We start from the raw sequence: 14,383 nt of genomic DNA on the forward strand, positions 1-14,383 counted from the left end.
TTAAAAGAAGTTATAGGTTTTTATATCCCTCTCTAGAAAAATGTAAAATTAGATTTCACCAGCATACCTCCAGAGTGGTTTACAGATAGTATTTACCCAGATAGGGTACAACATAGTATTATTATTTCTCATAATGAACTGCTTAGTCTGGCAGAATCCATAAATTCAAAAATTTCTACCAAACAAGAGATTCAAAAATACAGAGGAGCAACTACAATCAAGTTGTCCAAGATTCCTAGCAAAGTATATTGACTAGGTTATTTCCTGGAAAGTACCTCATGCATAAACATTAATTTTCTGTAATATATTGATCTTTCCTCTTTTGGCAAAACTTTTCAAACTCTTCTTTTGTATTTTTTTTTAATTTAAAAAATCTGTTAAAAATGAAGCTTCCTGCTTAAGGCATCATGAGCTACCATTTTTTATTCATTTCATATAAAAATGAAGTTTATTAGGGGTTCTTAAGATTTAAGGGTTTTGGAGTTGAAGATGAAGAATTTATGGCTCTATAGACACAAGACCGCACATGAGCTGTTCATCAACATTTCAAATTCAATGCAGCATCTCTTCGACCACAAAAGGGAAAGACAAGCCATAATGAGGCAACACCTCTTAATTAACTTTCTGAAAGCATACGTTGCTTTATCATCATCAATTCCACTTTGTGCTTCTTTAGTTTTCCACTGGCCGCTTGACTTGGTTTTCCTCTTAATCAACTTTGTGTCAATAATTTGTTAAAGCATGAGTTGTACTAAATTTCAAATTTGATTTGTAAGGATGTGAGTTCAGCACTCCTTTTTAGACGAGTCTGGTATCTATTTGTGGCTATATGTATCTCTTTAATGTCAAGAAATCATTTATGCATTAGTTATAGTAGCGTGGCAATCCCTCACCAATATATTTCGACAAAAAAAAAAAAATCCCTCGCCGATATGTGGGCTTGTGCATCCCACACATCTCTGAGAGGCTGCCGCACTATGATAATGGTATGTAAGACTACTTGCTCCGTTGTGCTGGTGTGACTTGTTGACTAGAGTTGTAAATATTACATTTTCTGTATACTTGATCTATTTGAGTGTACATAATTAGTAATCAATTACTTTTCTTGTAGCATAGTGTGACCATATATCTTTATATCTTCCTATGAAGAAGATTACTATCAGAAAATTCCTAAATAACATTATTTGAAATGAGACTTTGTTGTGGTTGAGTTACCATGTTGTATTGATTTGTGAAATCAAAGACTCAATTATACACTGCAAAGTTGTGGAAACTTTTCTTCTCTTGTTTCTTTTTCCTTTTTTGTTCTGCAAGTTGCTTTTCCTTTCAACAAAGCAAGCCTTAGTGTTGTTGAAGAGTAAATTGCTTACTAATTTCATATTAGTAAATGATTTACTTAAACTTTACTTCTCTTTATTTTAGCTAAGCTTTAGTTATGATGACTTGAGCTCATATTGCCAAGTGTAAGGTCTTAGATCAGGTTGTTATTTACCAACAGCTAACATGCCTTGAACTGCCAAGTGTCATAATCACAATGGCCGTGTTTTTGATTGGTGATGATTTCTGATGTAAGAAGTGAGAATTGCAATGAATGAAAAGCATGACCTCTACAACGGAAAGAATGTAGCAGTGAGGAATTTTCTATTCTCTTCTGAGCTCACTCACTCTCTCTCTCTCTCTCTCTCTCTCTCTCTCTCTCTCTGTTTACGTTCCCAGCTCCCTCAGTAATCCAAAACTTCAATGTGGTATCAAGAGCAAAGGTTGGATCTGGATAGTGGGCATTGAAGCTGTGTGAGCTGAGCTTGGAAAATCCAACGAGAAATTTCCAACTCAGTTCATCAATTCCGGTCTCAAATGGCTGGGTCATGTGGTAGTGATCTTCGGGCTCCAATATTCAATGGTGATAACTATGAATTTTGGAAGATCCGAATGAGAACTATCTTTAAGTCGCATGGAATCTGGGATCTAGTTGAAAAGGGTCTTGGGATTTCAGAATCGAAAGGGAAGAAGGTTGATGAAGAAGGGTCATTGGAGTCATAGAAGGTGTCTTTGTTAATGAAGGATGCTAAGGCACTTGGTATTATCCAAGGAGCTGTCTCAGATGACGTTTTCCCTAGAATCTCAAACGAAGAAACCTTAAAAGGTGCTTGGGATGTTTTACATCAAGAGTTTCATGGTGATAAGCAAGGGAGATCTATTAAGCTACAGGGTTTGCTTCGAGATTTTGAGTACACAAGAATGAAGGATGATGAAACCTTGTATGTGTATCTCACTCGTTTACTTGAGTTGGTGAATCAAATGAAGAGGTATGGAGAAGATTTATCAGGAGGAAGATTGGTTCATAAATTGCTTATAAGTCTGACCAAAGAGTTTGATCCAATGTGTTATGTAATTGAGCAAACTAAAGACATTAAAACTATTGAGGTGCAAGAAGTCATTGCTGCACTAAGAGGTTTTGCTCAAAGGCTTGATAGGCATGCTGAGAGTACCACTAAAAGAGCTTTCAGTAGTATGAGTGTGAATCAGAAGGGAAACCAGTCAAGTTCTTCTTCGGGTCATGCTAAGCCAAAGAAGAACTGGAAATCAAAGGGTAAGAAATGGGATTCTAAACCTCAGAACTATGTCAATCAAGGAGGAAAATCAGATCAGGCTAAGGGAAAATGCAAGCATTGTGATAAACTACACTATGGAGAGTGTTGGCTTAAAAGGAAGCCAAAATGCTATGGTTGCAATCGATTTGGTCACTACATTAAGGAATGTGATCGAGCAAACAAGGCTAGAAAAGTAGCAAATCTTGCTAATCAGGTAACAAAACCTGCAACAATTTTTATGCTTGTCATTCTGCTACTATTGGAAAGAATATGAATATGTGGTATGTTGACAGTGCATGTAGTAATTATATGGCCTCTCATGAGTCTTTGCTTGTGAACATTGATAAGAATGTGAAATGTAGAGTCAAAATGGGTACTGGTGATTTGGTACAGTCAACTGGCAAAGGCACTTTGGCCATAGAAATGCAGGGTGTAACCAGATACATTAAGGAAGTTATGATTGTTCCTGGTTTGGATGAGAACCTGTTAAGTGTAGGTCAAATGGTAGAACATGGATATTGGCTTGTCTTTGGTGATAATGTGGTTGATATTTATGGGGATAGGCAGATGCAGGATTTGATTGCATGTGTACCAATGAAGGGAAATAGATGTTTTCCTTTAAGCCTAGAATATGTCAAACCTTCTATGGCTAATAAAGTAACAGTTGAGGAGTCATCTTGGTTGTGGCATAAAAGGTATGGACATCTAAACTATACTAGTTTGATGCTCCTGCAAGATAAAGAAATGGTGCAAGGTCTGCCTAGATTACAAGTCACAAAGCATGTGTGCTCTGGTTGTGTTATAGGAAAAGGTCACAGAGAACCTTTTGACAAGGAGAAAGTTTGGAGAGCATCACAGCCCTTAGAACTGATACACTCTGACATCTGTGGTCCAATGCAGATTACTACTCCTGCAAGCAACAGATTCTTTCTCACCTTTATAGATGATCACACTAGAATGTGTTGGGTATTCTTCTTGCAGCACAAGTCACACGTCTTCAATATTTTTAAAAGATTCAAGTCCATGGTTGAACTTCAAAGTGGCTACAAAATCAAGAAACTCAGAAGTGACAGGGGTGCAAAGTATACTTCCTTGGGATTTTCAAAGTTTTGTGAAGAGATGGGTTTAGAAAAGTAATTGACTGTAGCTTACTCTCCACAACAGAATGGTGTTGCAGAGAGAAAGAATCGTATAGTGGTAGAAATGGCAAGAACAATGATGCATGAGAAGAAGATTCCATTGAAGTTTTGGGCAAAAGCTGTGAATACAGCTGTTTATCTGCAGAATTAAAGTCCAACAAGTGCTTTGGACAACACAACACCATTTGAGAAGTTTAGTGGAAGGAAACCAGGTGTCAAACACTTGAGAATCTTTGGCTCTCTATGCTACATTCACATCCCTTCACAGAAAAGGCACAAACTAGAGGAAACTGGTGAGAATGGAGTATTTGTAGGTTATGGAATTTGTGAAAAAGGATATAGAGTACTCAATTTGAGAACTCAAAAGATTGAACTATCTAGGAGTGTTATGTTTTATGAGAAAGCCATGTGGAGATTGGGAATCAAATGAGGCAGTACAAGTGGAGGTTAAAATTCCTTGGAATGATGAACAAAGCTCAATGACATTTGAGTTTGATTTAGAAGCAAGTGACTCACCTCAGTCTGTGCAATCTCTTCTAAGAACACAAGTTGTCAGTGACCTGCAAGCAACTATGGATTTAGTTCCACCTGATTCATTAGTTTCAACCTCTGAAACTTATGACCATACTCTAAGGAAATGGAAAAGTTTGGATGATGTGTATGCTCAATGCAAGATGAGCATTATTGAACTTGAAAATTTTACTAAAGCAGTTAAGGATGAAGCCTGGAAAAAGGCTATGACAGAAGAAATGTTGATGATAGAGATGAATTCCACTTGGGAATTGGTTGATAGACCAAGCAACAAACCAATTGTGGGTCTACAAAACCAAGCTGAACCTTGATGGTTCCATTCAAAAACATAAAGCCAGACTTGTAGCCAAAGGTTACACACAAAAACCAGGAGTTGGCTATAATGAAACCTTTGCTCCTGTGGCAAGGTTGGATACTATTAGGACCCTCATTGCACTAGCTGCACAGAAAGGCTAGAATCTGTGGCAATTGGATGTCAAATCAGCTTTCTTGAATGGTATTCTTGAAAAGGAACTTTATGTTGATCAACCGGATGGTTTTGTGGTTAAAGAAGCTGTAGACAAAGTGTATAGAATAAGAAAGGCTCTTTATGGTCTAAAACAAGCACCAAGGGCCTGGTATAGTGAGATTGATACCTATCTCATTCATTGTGGTTTTCATAGAAGCTCAAGTGAAGCAACTCTATATGTGAGGAAGAAAGAAGGAGTTGGTACCCTGATTGTATCAATCTATGTAGATGACATAGTCTACACAGGAAGTAGTGGAGATATGATGGAAGAGTTCAAAACTGAGATGATGTGCAAGTATGAGATGTTAGACTTGGGTCTACTCCATCACTTTCTTAGAATGGGAGTAACTCAAACTGAAGGGAGCATCTTTATCCATCAAAAGAAGTATGCTCTCACTCTCTTGGATAAATTTGGGCTCAAAGATTGCAAATCAGTAAGCACTCTTTTAGTTGCTACTGATAAGTTGCAAAGAGAAGATGGAAGTGAGAACGCAGATGAAGGTTTATAAAGGAAGATTGTTGGAAGTCTTTTATATCTAACTGCAACCAGACCTGACATCATGTTTCATGCTAGTCTGCTTGCCAGATACATGCACAACCCTTCTAAGAAAACTATGGAGCTGCTAAAAGGATTCTAAGATACATTCAGGGAATGATTGATTTTGGAATTGAGTATGTGATTGGAAAATCTGCTTTGTTGATTGGATATTGTGACAGTGACTGGAGTGGATCTAAGGAAGATATGAAAAGCACTTCAAGTTATGCATTTTCATTTGGAAGTGGAGCATTCTCATGGGCTTCAGTTAAGCAACATAGTGTGGCTCTTTCCACAGCAGAGCACAGTATGTGAGTGCAGCGGAAGCTACATCACAGGCCATTTGGCTCAGATTTGTACTTGAAGATTTTGGAGAAGAACAAACTGCTGCAACTACTGTATTTTGTGATAACACTTTAGCCATAGCAATGCCTAAAAATCCAGTGTTTCATCAAAGGAGCAAGCACATTAACAGGAAGTTTCACTTTATTAGAGATGTAATTCAAGACGGTGTGATTGAATTGCTCTACTGCAAAGGTGAAGAACATATAGTTGACGTCTTCACCAAAGCTTTTCCCAAGGACAGATTCAGTTATTTGAGAAGTATGCTTGGTGTGAAATCAGTTAGCAATTTAGAAGGGAGTGTTGAAGAGTAAATTGCTTACTAATTTCATATTAGTAAATGATTTACTTAAACTTTACTTCTCTTTATTTTAGCTAAGTTTAGTTATGATGACTTGAGCTCATATTGCCAAGCGTAAGGTCTTAGATCAGGTTGTTATTTACCAACAGCTAACATGCCTTGTACTGCCAAGTGTTATAATCACAATGGCCGTGTTTTTGATTGGTGATGATTTCTGATGTAAGAAGTGAGAATTGCAATGAATGAAAAGCATGACCTCTGCAATGGAAAGAACGTAGCAGTGAGGAATTTTCTATTCTCTTCTGAGCTCATCTCTCTCTCTCTCTCTCTCTCTCTCTCTCTCTCTCTCTCTCTATACCTTCCCAGCTCTCTCAGTAATCCAAAACTTCAACAAGTGTGTATATATTCTCTTCCTCCAAAGCTTATGGTTTATCAAGTCTAGTTCTCAAACTCCCAGCTGCTTCTGCAACATTTTATTAACTTGCTAAATCTGCAATATTACCAATTGCATTAACGACCACCCAAATCTCCTCATCAAGTTTTCCTCTTCCTCCTCCTCAAATCCCTCCACGAACGTATGAAGTTTTCTTGAGTTTTAAAGGTGAGGACACCCACAAAAGTTTTACTGGCCATTTATACGCTGCTTTGAATCGAAGAGGAATATACACTTTCATGGATGATGAAGAACTTGAGAGGGGAAAATCCATTTCACCAGAACTCTTGAAAGCCATTGATAAGTCCAGTATTTCCGTAGTTATTCTTTCAATAAACTATGCTTCTTCGACATGGTGTTTGGATGAGCTTGCGAAGTTCTTATGCATGACTGTGTCTGGACTAACAGTTTTGCCTGTGTTCTATGACGTGGAACCAACCCATGTAAGAAAGCATAGTGGAGATTTTGAGAAGGCTTTTGCTAAACATGAACAAGTTCTCAAAGATGGAGGAGAAGGATAAAAAAGTGGAGGGAGGCTTTTGCTCAAGTAGGCAACATCTTCGGATGAGATATAAAAGACAGGTAATTTTTTCATCTGAAATTATTCCTCTGTCTCATTTGATTCATCAGGTGTTATGTTCTAAGAATATTTGCTTTAGCTATATTAGTTCAACTTAAACATATTTGTTTATGAAAATATATACATGTTGTCTGAGTTTTGCAAGCTGGCAGTGGAAGGGTTCACTTGAGTTGAGAAATTATCGCATTTATAACAGATAATTGAGATTGCATGGTATTTATTAAGAGATTAAACACATCTAGTAACATGGCTGGAATGTAATATTGCTGTACATTAAGTTGAACCATGCTTATGATGTCTTTCTATAGTCACAGTCGACTAGTAATGTTTTAAAAGTTAGGGAATTCTTTCTCAAGTAAAAAACTAACAAGGAAGACTTATCGCATATGAAGGACAGACATGTAAATGTGATAGTTTCTCCTATCACATAAGGCTGAATGGCTTTGTAGTTCTCCTATCATACTATATATACTTACAATCTCCGATGCACCTTGGTTTTTTTGTTTACTTTTGATGGATTGGAATAAGTAAGACATTCATGTTCTACCCTTTTTGCAGGTAGAGGCAAAAGTTATTGATGAAATAGTCGAAAATATCTCAAGAAAATTGAATCACACACACACTCTCAACAAGTGATTTCAAGGACTTTGTTGGAATGGATCGTGTAAACAAAATTGAATTGGACATGAGTAGAGGGTTGGATGAACATGAAGCTACTGTGATCGGGATTTGTGGGATGTCGGGATAGGTAAGACAACCATCGTACAAGTTCTTTTTGAAAGAATTCATAATAAATTTGAAGCTAGCTGTTTCATCCATGATGTTAGAGAGATGTCTGAATGGAAAATTTTGCCTTTTGTGCAAAAGAAACTTTATGGTAACGTAACCTGTCCAATACCAAAGTAAGTAGAGATGTTAATGGGGTAAGGAGTAAACTATTGAGTCACAAGAGGGTGCTTATCGTTCTCGAAGACATCGATAATTTAAAACAAATTGAAGCTGTAGTTGGATGTGGTGCCAGAGGATTGTATGATCGGTTTGGTCAAGGTAGCAGAATATTGTAACCCCAAAAGACAGCAAAGCCTACTAAATGAAGCATATGAGCTCTTAATGAGTATGTTGAAAAATACGCTGCTGGTCTTCCTTTGGCTCTTACAGTTTTCGGCTCCTTTCTACAGGAGAAGTTTAACTGAATGGTGTAGTGAACTAGACAGATTAAAAAAGAATCTGGTGAACAACTTCTTCATATGTTGAGAGTAGGATTTGGTGGATTAGCATCTACGGACGAGAAGGATATATTCTGGACATTGCATGCTTCTTTAAAGGAGAGAGTGTAAAGCGTGTGAAAAGGATATTTGAAAGCTATGATTACTATCCGGATATACGTATAAGAATCCTCCTTGAGAAATCTTTACTTACGATTTTTGGAGAAAAGTTGTGGATGCATCATTACTATAAGAAATGGGCAAGGATATTGTCCGCAAACAATCTCAGCAAGAGCTAGGAAAACGCAGCCGGTTGTGGCTTCATGAAGATGCCGTTGAAGTACTTAGCAAGAATGAGGTAATTGAAGCTTAGTACAATAATACACTCCTTAATTATTCATAATTTGTGACTCCATTTGTACTACTAATACTGTAAATATATAATTTCCATAAAACTAATCATTAAAAGTTTTTCATAAACCAACATCTGAATCTAATGCCTAATTAGTTTCATATTCGCTTCAGCTTTTGACATGGTTCATGTTCACTAGACGAGTGAGTAAAAAAAATTTAAAAAGTGAGTAAATACTAGTTTTTAGAGTCAACTATAGATCACCCCCAAGTTGTTGCCCTATTTTGTGATCAATACATGAACTATTGATGATTTACAATCTTTCTTTATATGTATTTGTAATTAGCTTCTACTTGATATTAACATGTTGCGACGAACTCGTTATTCCTAAATTGATTTGATATTCTGTTTTTTTGTTAGAATATTAACATCAAGATCAAGTGTAGTATACGTTATATCATGCACTTCACCTGATCATTCTGTTGACCTTTGGCTATTAGGGAACAAAATTTGTTGAAGGCATTTTCCTAAGCTCCCCTCAACAATATGACAATACAGACTTGACCACTGATCCATTTGTGAGGATGTCCAACTTAAGATTGTTGAAGATCTTCAACGTCAACTTTTCTGGATGCCACGGATCTCTTTCAGATAAGCTACGGCTCTTGGATTAGTATGGATATCCTTTAAAATTGTTACTGTCAAGTTTTAATCCGAAAAAACTGGTTGAACTGCACTTGCCTCAGAGCAAAATAGAAAACTTATGGAACGAAATTAGGGAGGTAAGACTCTCTTCGTTTATTACGAACATGCATTTTTTATACAGAGCCGAAATTTATATTTCAAGTTCTAAGAGCTCATTATACATTCTTTGATTTATATGGCACCTTTTATTTGTCTACAGCCTTTGGAAAAGTTGGTGATCATGGACCTTAGCGATTGCGAGTACTTGACTAAGACCCCTAATTTCACTGAAATCCCAAAGCTTGAGAGGTTAATTCTTAAAGGTTGTAAAAGATTGTCTGAGGTTCACCCATCAGTTGGAGCTCTCCAAAGATTCATTTTGTTGAACCTAAAGGTTGTCAAAACCTTGGTAGTCTTCCCCACAAGATCAGCCTGAGGTCTCTCAAAACTTTCATTCTTTCTGGATGTTACAAACGCAAAGGTTTCCGGAGATTGACGAGACCATGAAACAATTATCGAAACTTCATTTAGATGAGACAGCTATAATAGAGCTACCAACATCAATCAAGTATTTGACTGGCCTGATTTTGCTCAATCTCAAAGATAGCAAGAGCCTTTTGAGTCTGCCAGGTGTCATTGGTATTTTAACATCACTTCAAATTCTCAACATCTCAGGCTGCTATAAACTCGAGGAGTTGCCAAAACGGTTTGGGAGCTTAGAGAGCTTGGTAGAGCTTGATGCAAGCAGAAGTGGCATAAGACAAGTACCTTCCTTCATTGTGATTCTGAAAAACCTTAAAGTACTATCTTTGGCTCAATGTGGAGGTCTGCCACATAATCCTTGGGGTTGGCTCTTTAGTTGTTGCTTGTTGCCATCAGAAGTCCATCAGTTTGCAGCTTCATGCTTCATTCTTAGGCTTATGCTCTTTGAGGAAACTAGATCTGAGCTATTGCAATCTTTCTGAAGGAGCACTACCTGATGACATTAGCTGTTTATCCTCACTTAACAGTGTAAACTTGAGTGGAAATAATTTTATGAGGATTCCATAAAGCATCTATCAACTTACTGAGCTTAAAGAACTTAAATTGGATAATTGTAGCAAGCTCCTATCATTGCCAAAACTTCCATTAAGTTTACAATAAGTATCAGTTATTGACTGCCCTATCCTGAGAAGATTTTTCCCAAATGATGAGTCAACAGTGTGGATTTCACCATTACCAAAAAGGTGAAACACAAAAACTTCAGAGGATTCCCTTATCGAATGAACATGTACATCAACACATGCAAAAGTGGTTTGAGTCTCTCTCTCTCTCTTTCTCTCTCTCACACACACACACATTTGAACCATCTTTCAATTTTTGATTATTTTCCTCTTTTAATTTCTATTTACAGGGTGTAATTTCTGATGGCCACCATTTTCAGCGTCATACTAGTCAAACTGAAATTCCGACGTGGTTGAGTCATTCGAGTACTACTGGGTCATCTATAACCATCCCGCTAACCTGTAGGTTCAGATGATAACGTTAAATGGATGAGACTTGCTTTCTTTTTTGTTTGTGTTGTTGATACCAAAATCAGCGGCCAATAAGAACAAGACGCATTGACAAAATATGGCATCGGCAGCGAAACCCTCGGCACCCAAGCTACCGATCGCAATGAAAAAAGCACAAAATCGCCCACTAGACAAGTGGAGCCTCCATAATGATTGTCTACAGTCCCACATCGAAATTCTATAAAACTTTGCACACCCCCAAGGTCTATAAAGGAACACAATTTCCCAAAATGAAGGATCTAAACTTTCGGCATATGCCTTTACATCCTGCTCAAATCTCTTACTAAATCAGTAATCACTTAAGCATCAGAGAGCCTTCGGCCGATACCACACTGGTGTCTTAGGTCTTTCAAGCGGACCTTATTTTGCAAGATCACGCCCTACCGAAAACTAAGCACTCTGAAGGCCCGGACATCACTAATTTGAGCCCAAAAGTACCGAACCACTATTTTGCATCAATAGTTTGGTGCCGTCTATGGGAAACGACTTGAGTCGACCCATTATCCTTAAAAACACATGGGGACCACTTCTGCTTGTATTTTGCCCGAGGAAGGATTGCGTGTGGAAGGCGAGTTGAGCTAGCCCAGCGCTACCTTTGCACCCCTTCGCAATTCGCCCATAATGCAAACAACAAGCCGAACTTCTAGCCTAAATCACTTCTCTTGGCGGGATATGGCAAAACTACAAGAACATAATAACCTACTCTCATCTAAAGTGGACAAAACCCAGCAATTACTCAATCAGCGGCATACACAAAACATCCAACCCACTCAATCCCCTGAAAAGCAAGAAGGAGGCAAGGGCAGCGTCTACACCTCCAAGCGGCTAGTAATCACGGCTCCCGGAGACCAACCTCATCTACCAAGAAGGTCTACACCAATTGTCGCCATCGCCAGTCGAGATCTCTAATCGGGATCAATGCATCTAAAGGAGTCACAGATGAGGGTTCTCGGAACAAATCAACCATTCGAAGATGCGAGGACTAGAATCCACGGTGAGTCGGACCACTAGTAAGTTCCCGCCAAGACCCAAGGGTCAACCTATCATTCGGCAACGCCTACACGATACTCTGAGGCCAAGCTATTTAGTCCACCGAGACATTATGAGGACTATGGTTCCAAGAGATTCCTAACCGAGATCTGTCATCGACTTCTCTTTAAAGTTCAAAAGATGGAAAATGACCGAACCGCTCTCGGGAGCCCAATTGGGAAAGCCGGCCGGGACCATTCACCGACACATTAGGCATTCCAGGCGGGACGGGATGTGCAGCCTCTTCGCATACCGCATTCTACACAGGTAGAAGACCCTTGACACATCTTCACTCTTTCCAGTGCCGTAGGATGTAAAGGTCTCGTGACGAGGGCAATGCCTGTTGTTCCCATCTGCGCTTATCGGAGCGCCTTAAATTGGTTCTACCGATTGGAACCAGAGCGGTAGACTCATTCGACGAGTTGAAACAGATTTTCTCAATCACTTCATGATCCAGACATACCTTCTATATTCTATCGATTATTTATACACCATTTGGCGGGAAGGCGAGCCTTTAAGGGAATCGTTGCGCGCTTGGTCATGAGTACTCAAGGTGTCGAAGCGGATGACGGACAGGCAGCTTACGGCGCCTTCAAAGTGGCCTTGATCCTCACACTTTGTACACGGTGCGCAGAGGCCGCACCTACGATGAATTGATGAAGCAAGCGACAATCCACTCAAAGGCCGAATACTTCAACTCAAAATATGGGCCTTGGCTCGGCGGGAGGAACCGGCGGAATTATTGAACACAGGGCAACCCTACGCCCTATTGAAAGGGCGATGGGTACCACCGCAAGCCAAAAATGAAAAGATAATTACGATGTTCGGCAAGGACACCAAGAAGGGAAAAGGAGGTACTATCGCGACCCATGCGCCCTTAGAATCATGATCGCAATCGAAGTTTTCACCTTACTAAATACTACCTACGGCCGTTACGATGAAGCGAGCAGAGATAATACCCAAACGGTTGACCAAAAACCAAATCGGAAGGACAATAAGGATATTAGGAAGTTCTATCGATACCATCGGCCATAATGCCATAATACCAAGAGTGCATAAGCACGAGGAAAATTCATCGAGCGTTTGATTCAAGAGGGAAAATCGACGATACATTGCCAAACCACCACAAGCGCCGGTCGAATGTAAATCGGCGATTAATTTGATCGGCACCATTAGTGGAGGTCCCTCTTTGGTATACCCAGCGATCGAGAAGCGGTACATTCGAGCCGTGCAATACCCTCGGTCTTGCGCATAGAGGTCAACCGGCATCATAAAACACCGAGGGTTAGGTGGAAACCCATCACGTTCAGCGAGGAAGAAAAAGAAGGGATCCTCTATCCCCATGAGGACTCGATGATCATAAGAGCATAAATCGCCGACCGATGTCGGACGGGTGCTTATCGATACAAAAGTTCTGTTTCTTTACCTTTTGGTATCTAGCACTACCGTTAGCTCAGTATTAATACGCAAACCAAAGAATGCGGAGCTGCGATCTTTATGTCGATAAAGCTTTATAAAAGTCTGAGCTTTGGTACCCTCCTAGAACAAGCGGCCCTAGATCTCGTTGTCTCGGCCGAAGACTCCGTCCGCATACTTCAAGCACATGAAATCACGGTCTTAACCAACCAACCGCTTTGGCGGTACTCTAGAAACCGAAACATCCGGCCGATTGGTCAGTGGGCGATTGAGCTTGGAGAGTTTGACGCATACAATTCAAGCCAAGACTAGCGGAGAAGGGTCGGGCCATCGCCGACTTCATCTCGAACTTCCACCTTCAGTAACACCGAGACCGCAAATTCACGTCGCGATGCGAAAACCATGGCGGTGAAAGCCAAATACTTGACCCTTCAATGCCCGTATGGATTCTGCATGTCAATGGTTCGCAAATCAGCAAGGGTGTGGAGCCGGTTTAGTGTTGATTATGCCGAGATAAAGTCAAGGTTGAATACACCCTCCGATTCAACTTCAAAACCTCCAACAACGAGCGAATATAAAGCTCTTTTGGTGGCCTTTGGCTAGCCAAAAGAATTGGCCCAAAACAGATCATCATTTACACCGACTCCCAACTTATCGTGAATCGGATAATGGTAGACTTTGCAACTAAAGACGCCCATGTCAACCTATCATCGACCACACACCAACTCCTTCAAAATTCCAAGCTTACCCGATCGCGATGATACCCAGGAGTAAAATCACGCTAATGCCTTGGCAGGTTAGCCTCGGCCATCAATGACAAGGTTTGTAGAAGGATGCGGTGGAGATCCTATCCTGACAAGCACAGCAACTTCCGAAGTATGCTCCTTACGGTATGAAGACATGTGGATGTCCCGATTTATGCTTACTTAGCGAGCGATCGCTACCTAATGACAAGTGCTGAGCACGGAAGCTACATTACCGATTGGCAAGATATGCGGTCATCAATGATGTCCTTTATAAATGCAGCCACACCACTCCATATCGAAATGCATCGCTGCCAGAGCGAGGGGACTACGTCGCCGGAAATCCATAGTGGGTCTATGGCGATCATGCGGGTTCCGATCATTGGCACATAAAGCCTTCGGCAGGGCGCACATAAACTAGTGAGGAAGTGTGACAAATGC

At 39.8% G+C, this 14,383-nt stretch overlaps 1 pseudogene; it reads left to right on the top strand.

The window, feature by feature from the left end:
* Window positions 1-8,421: 8,421 nt before the first annotated feature.
* Window positions 8,422-10,344, top strand: LOC103322542 (disease resistance-like protein DSC1; annotated as a pseudogene).
* The last annotated feature ends 4,039 nt before the right edge of the window (window positions 10,345-14,383 follow it).

Source organism: Prunus mume, linkage group LG2 (assembly GCF_029339155.1).
Source record: "Prunus mume cultivar Tortuosa linkage group LG2, ASM2933915v1, whole genome shotgun sequence".
NCBI lineage: Eukaryota > Viridiplantae > Streptophyta > Magnoliopsida > Rosales > Rosaceae > Prunus > Prunus mume.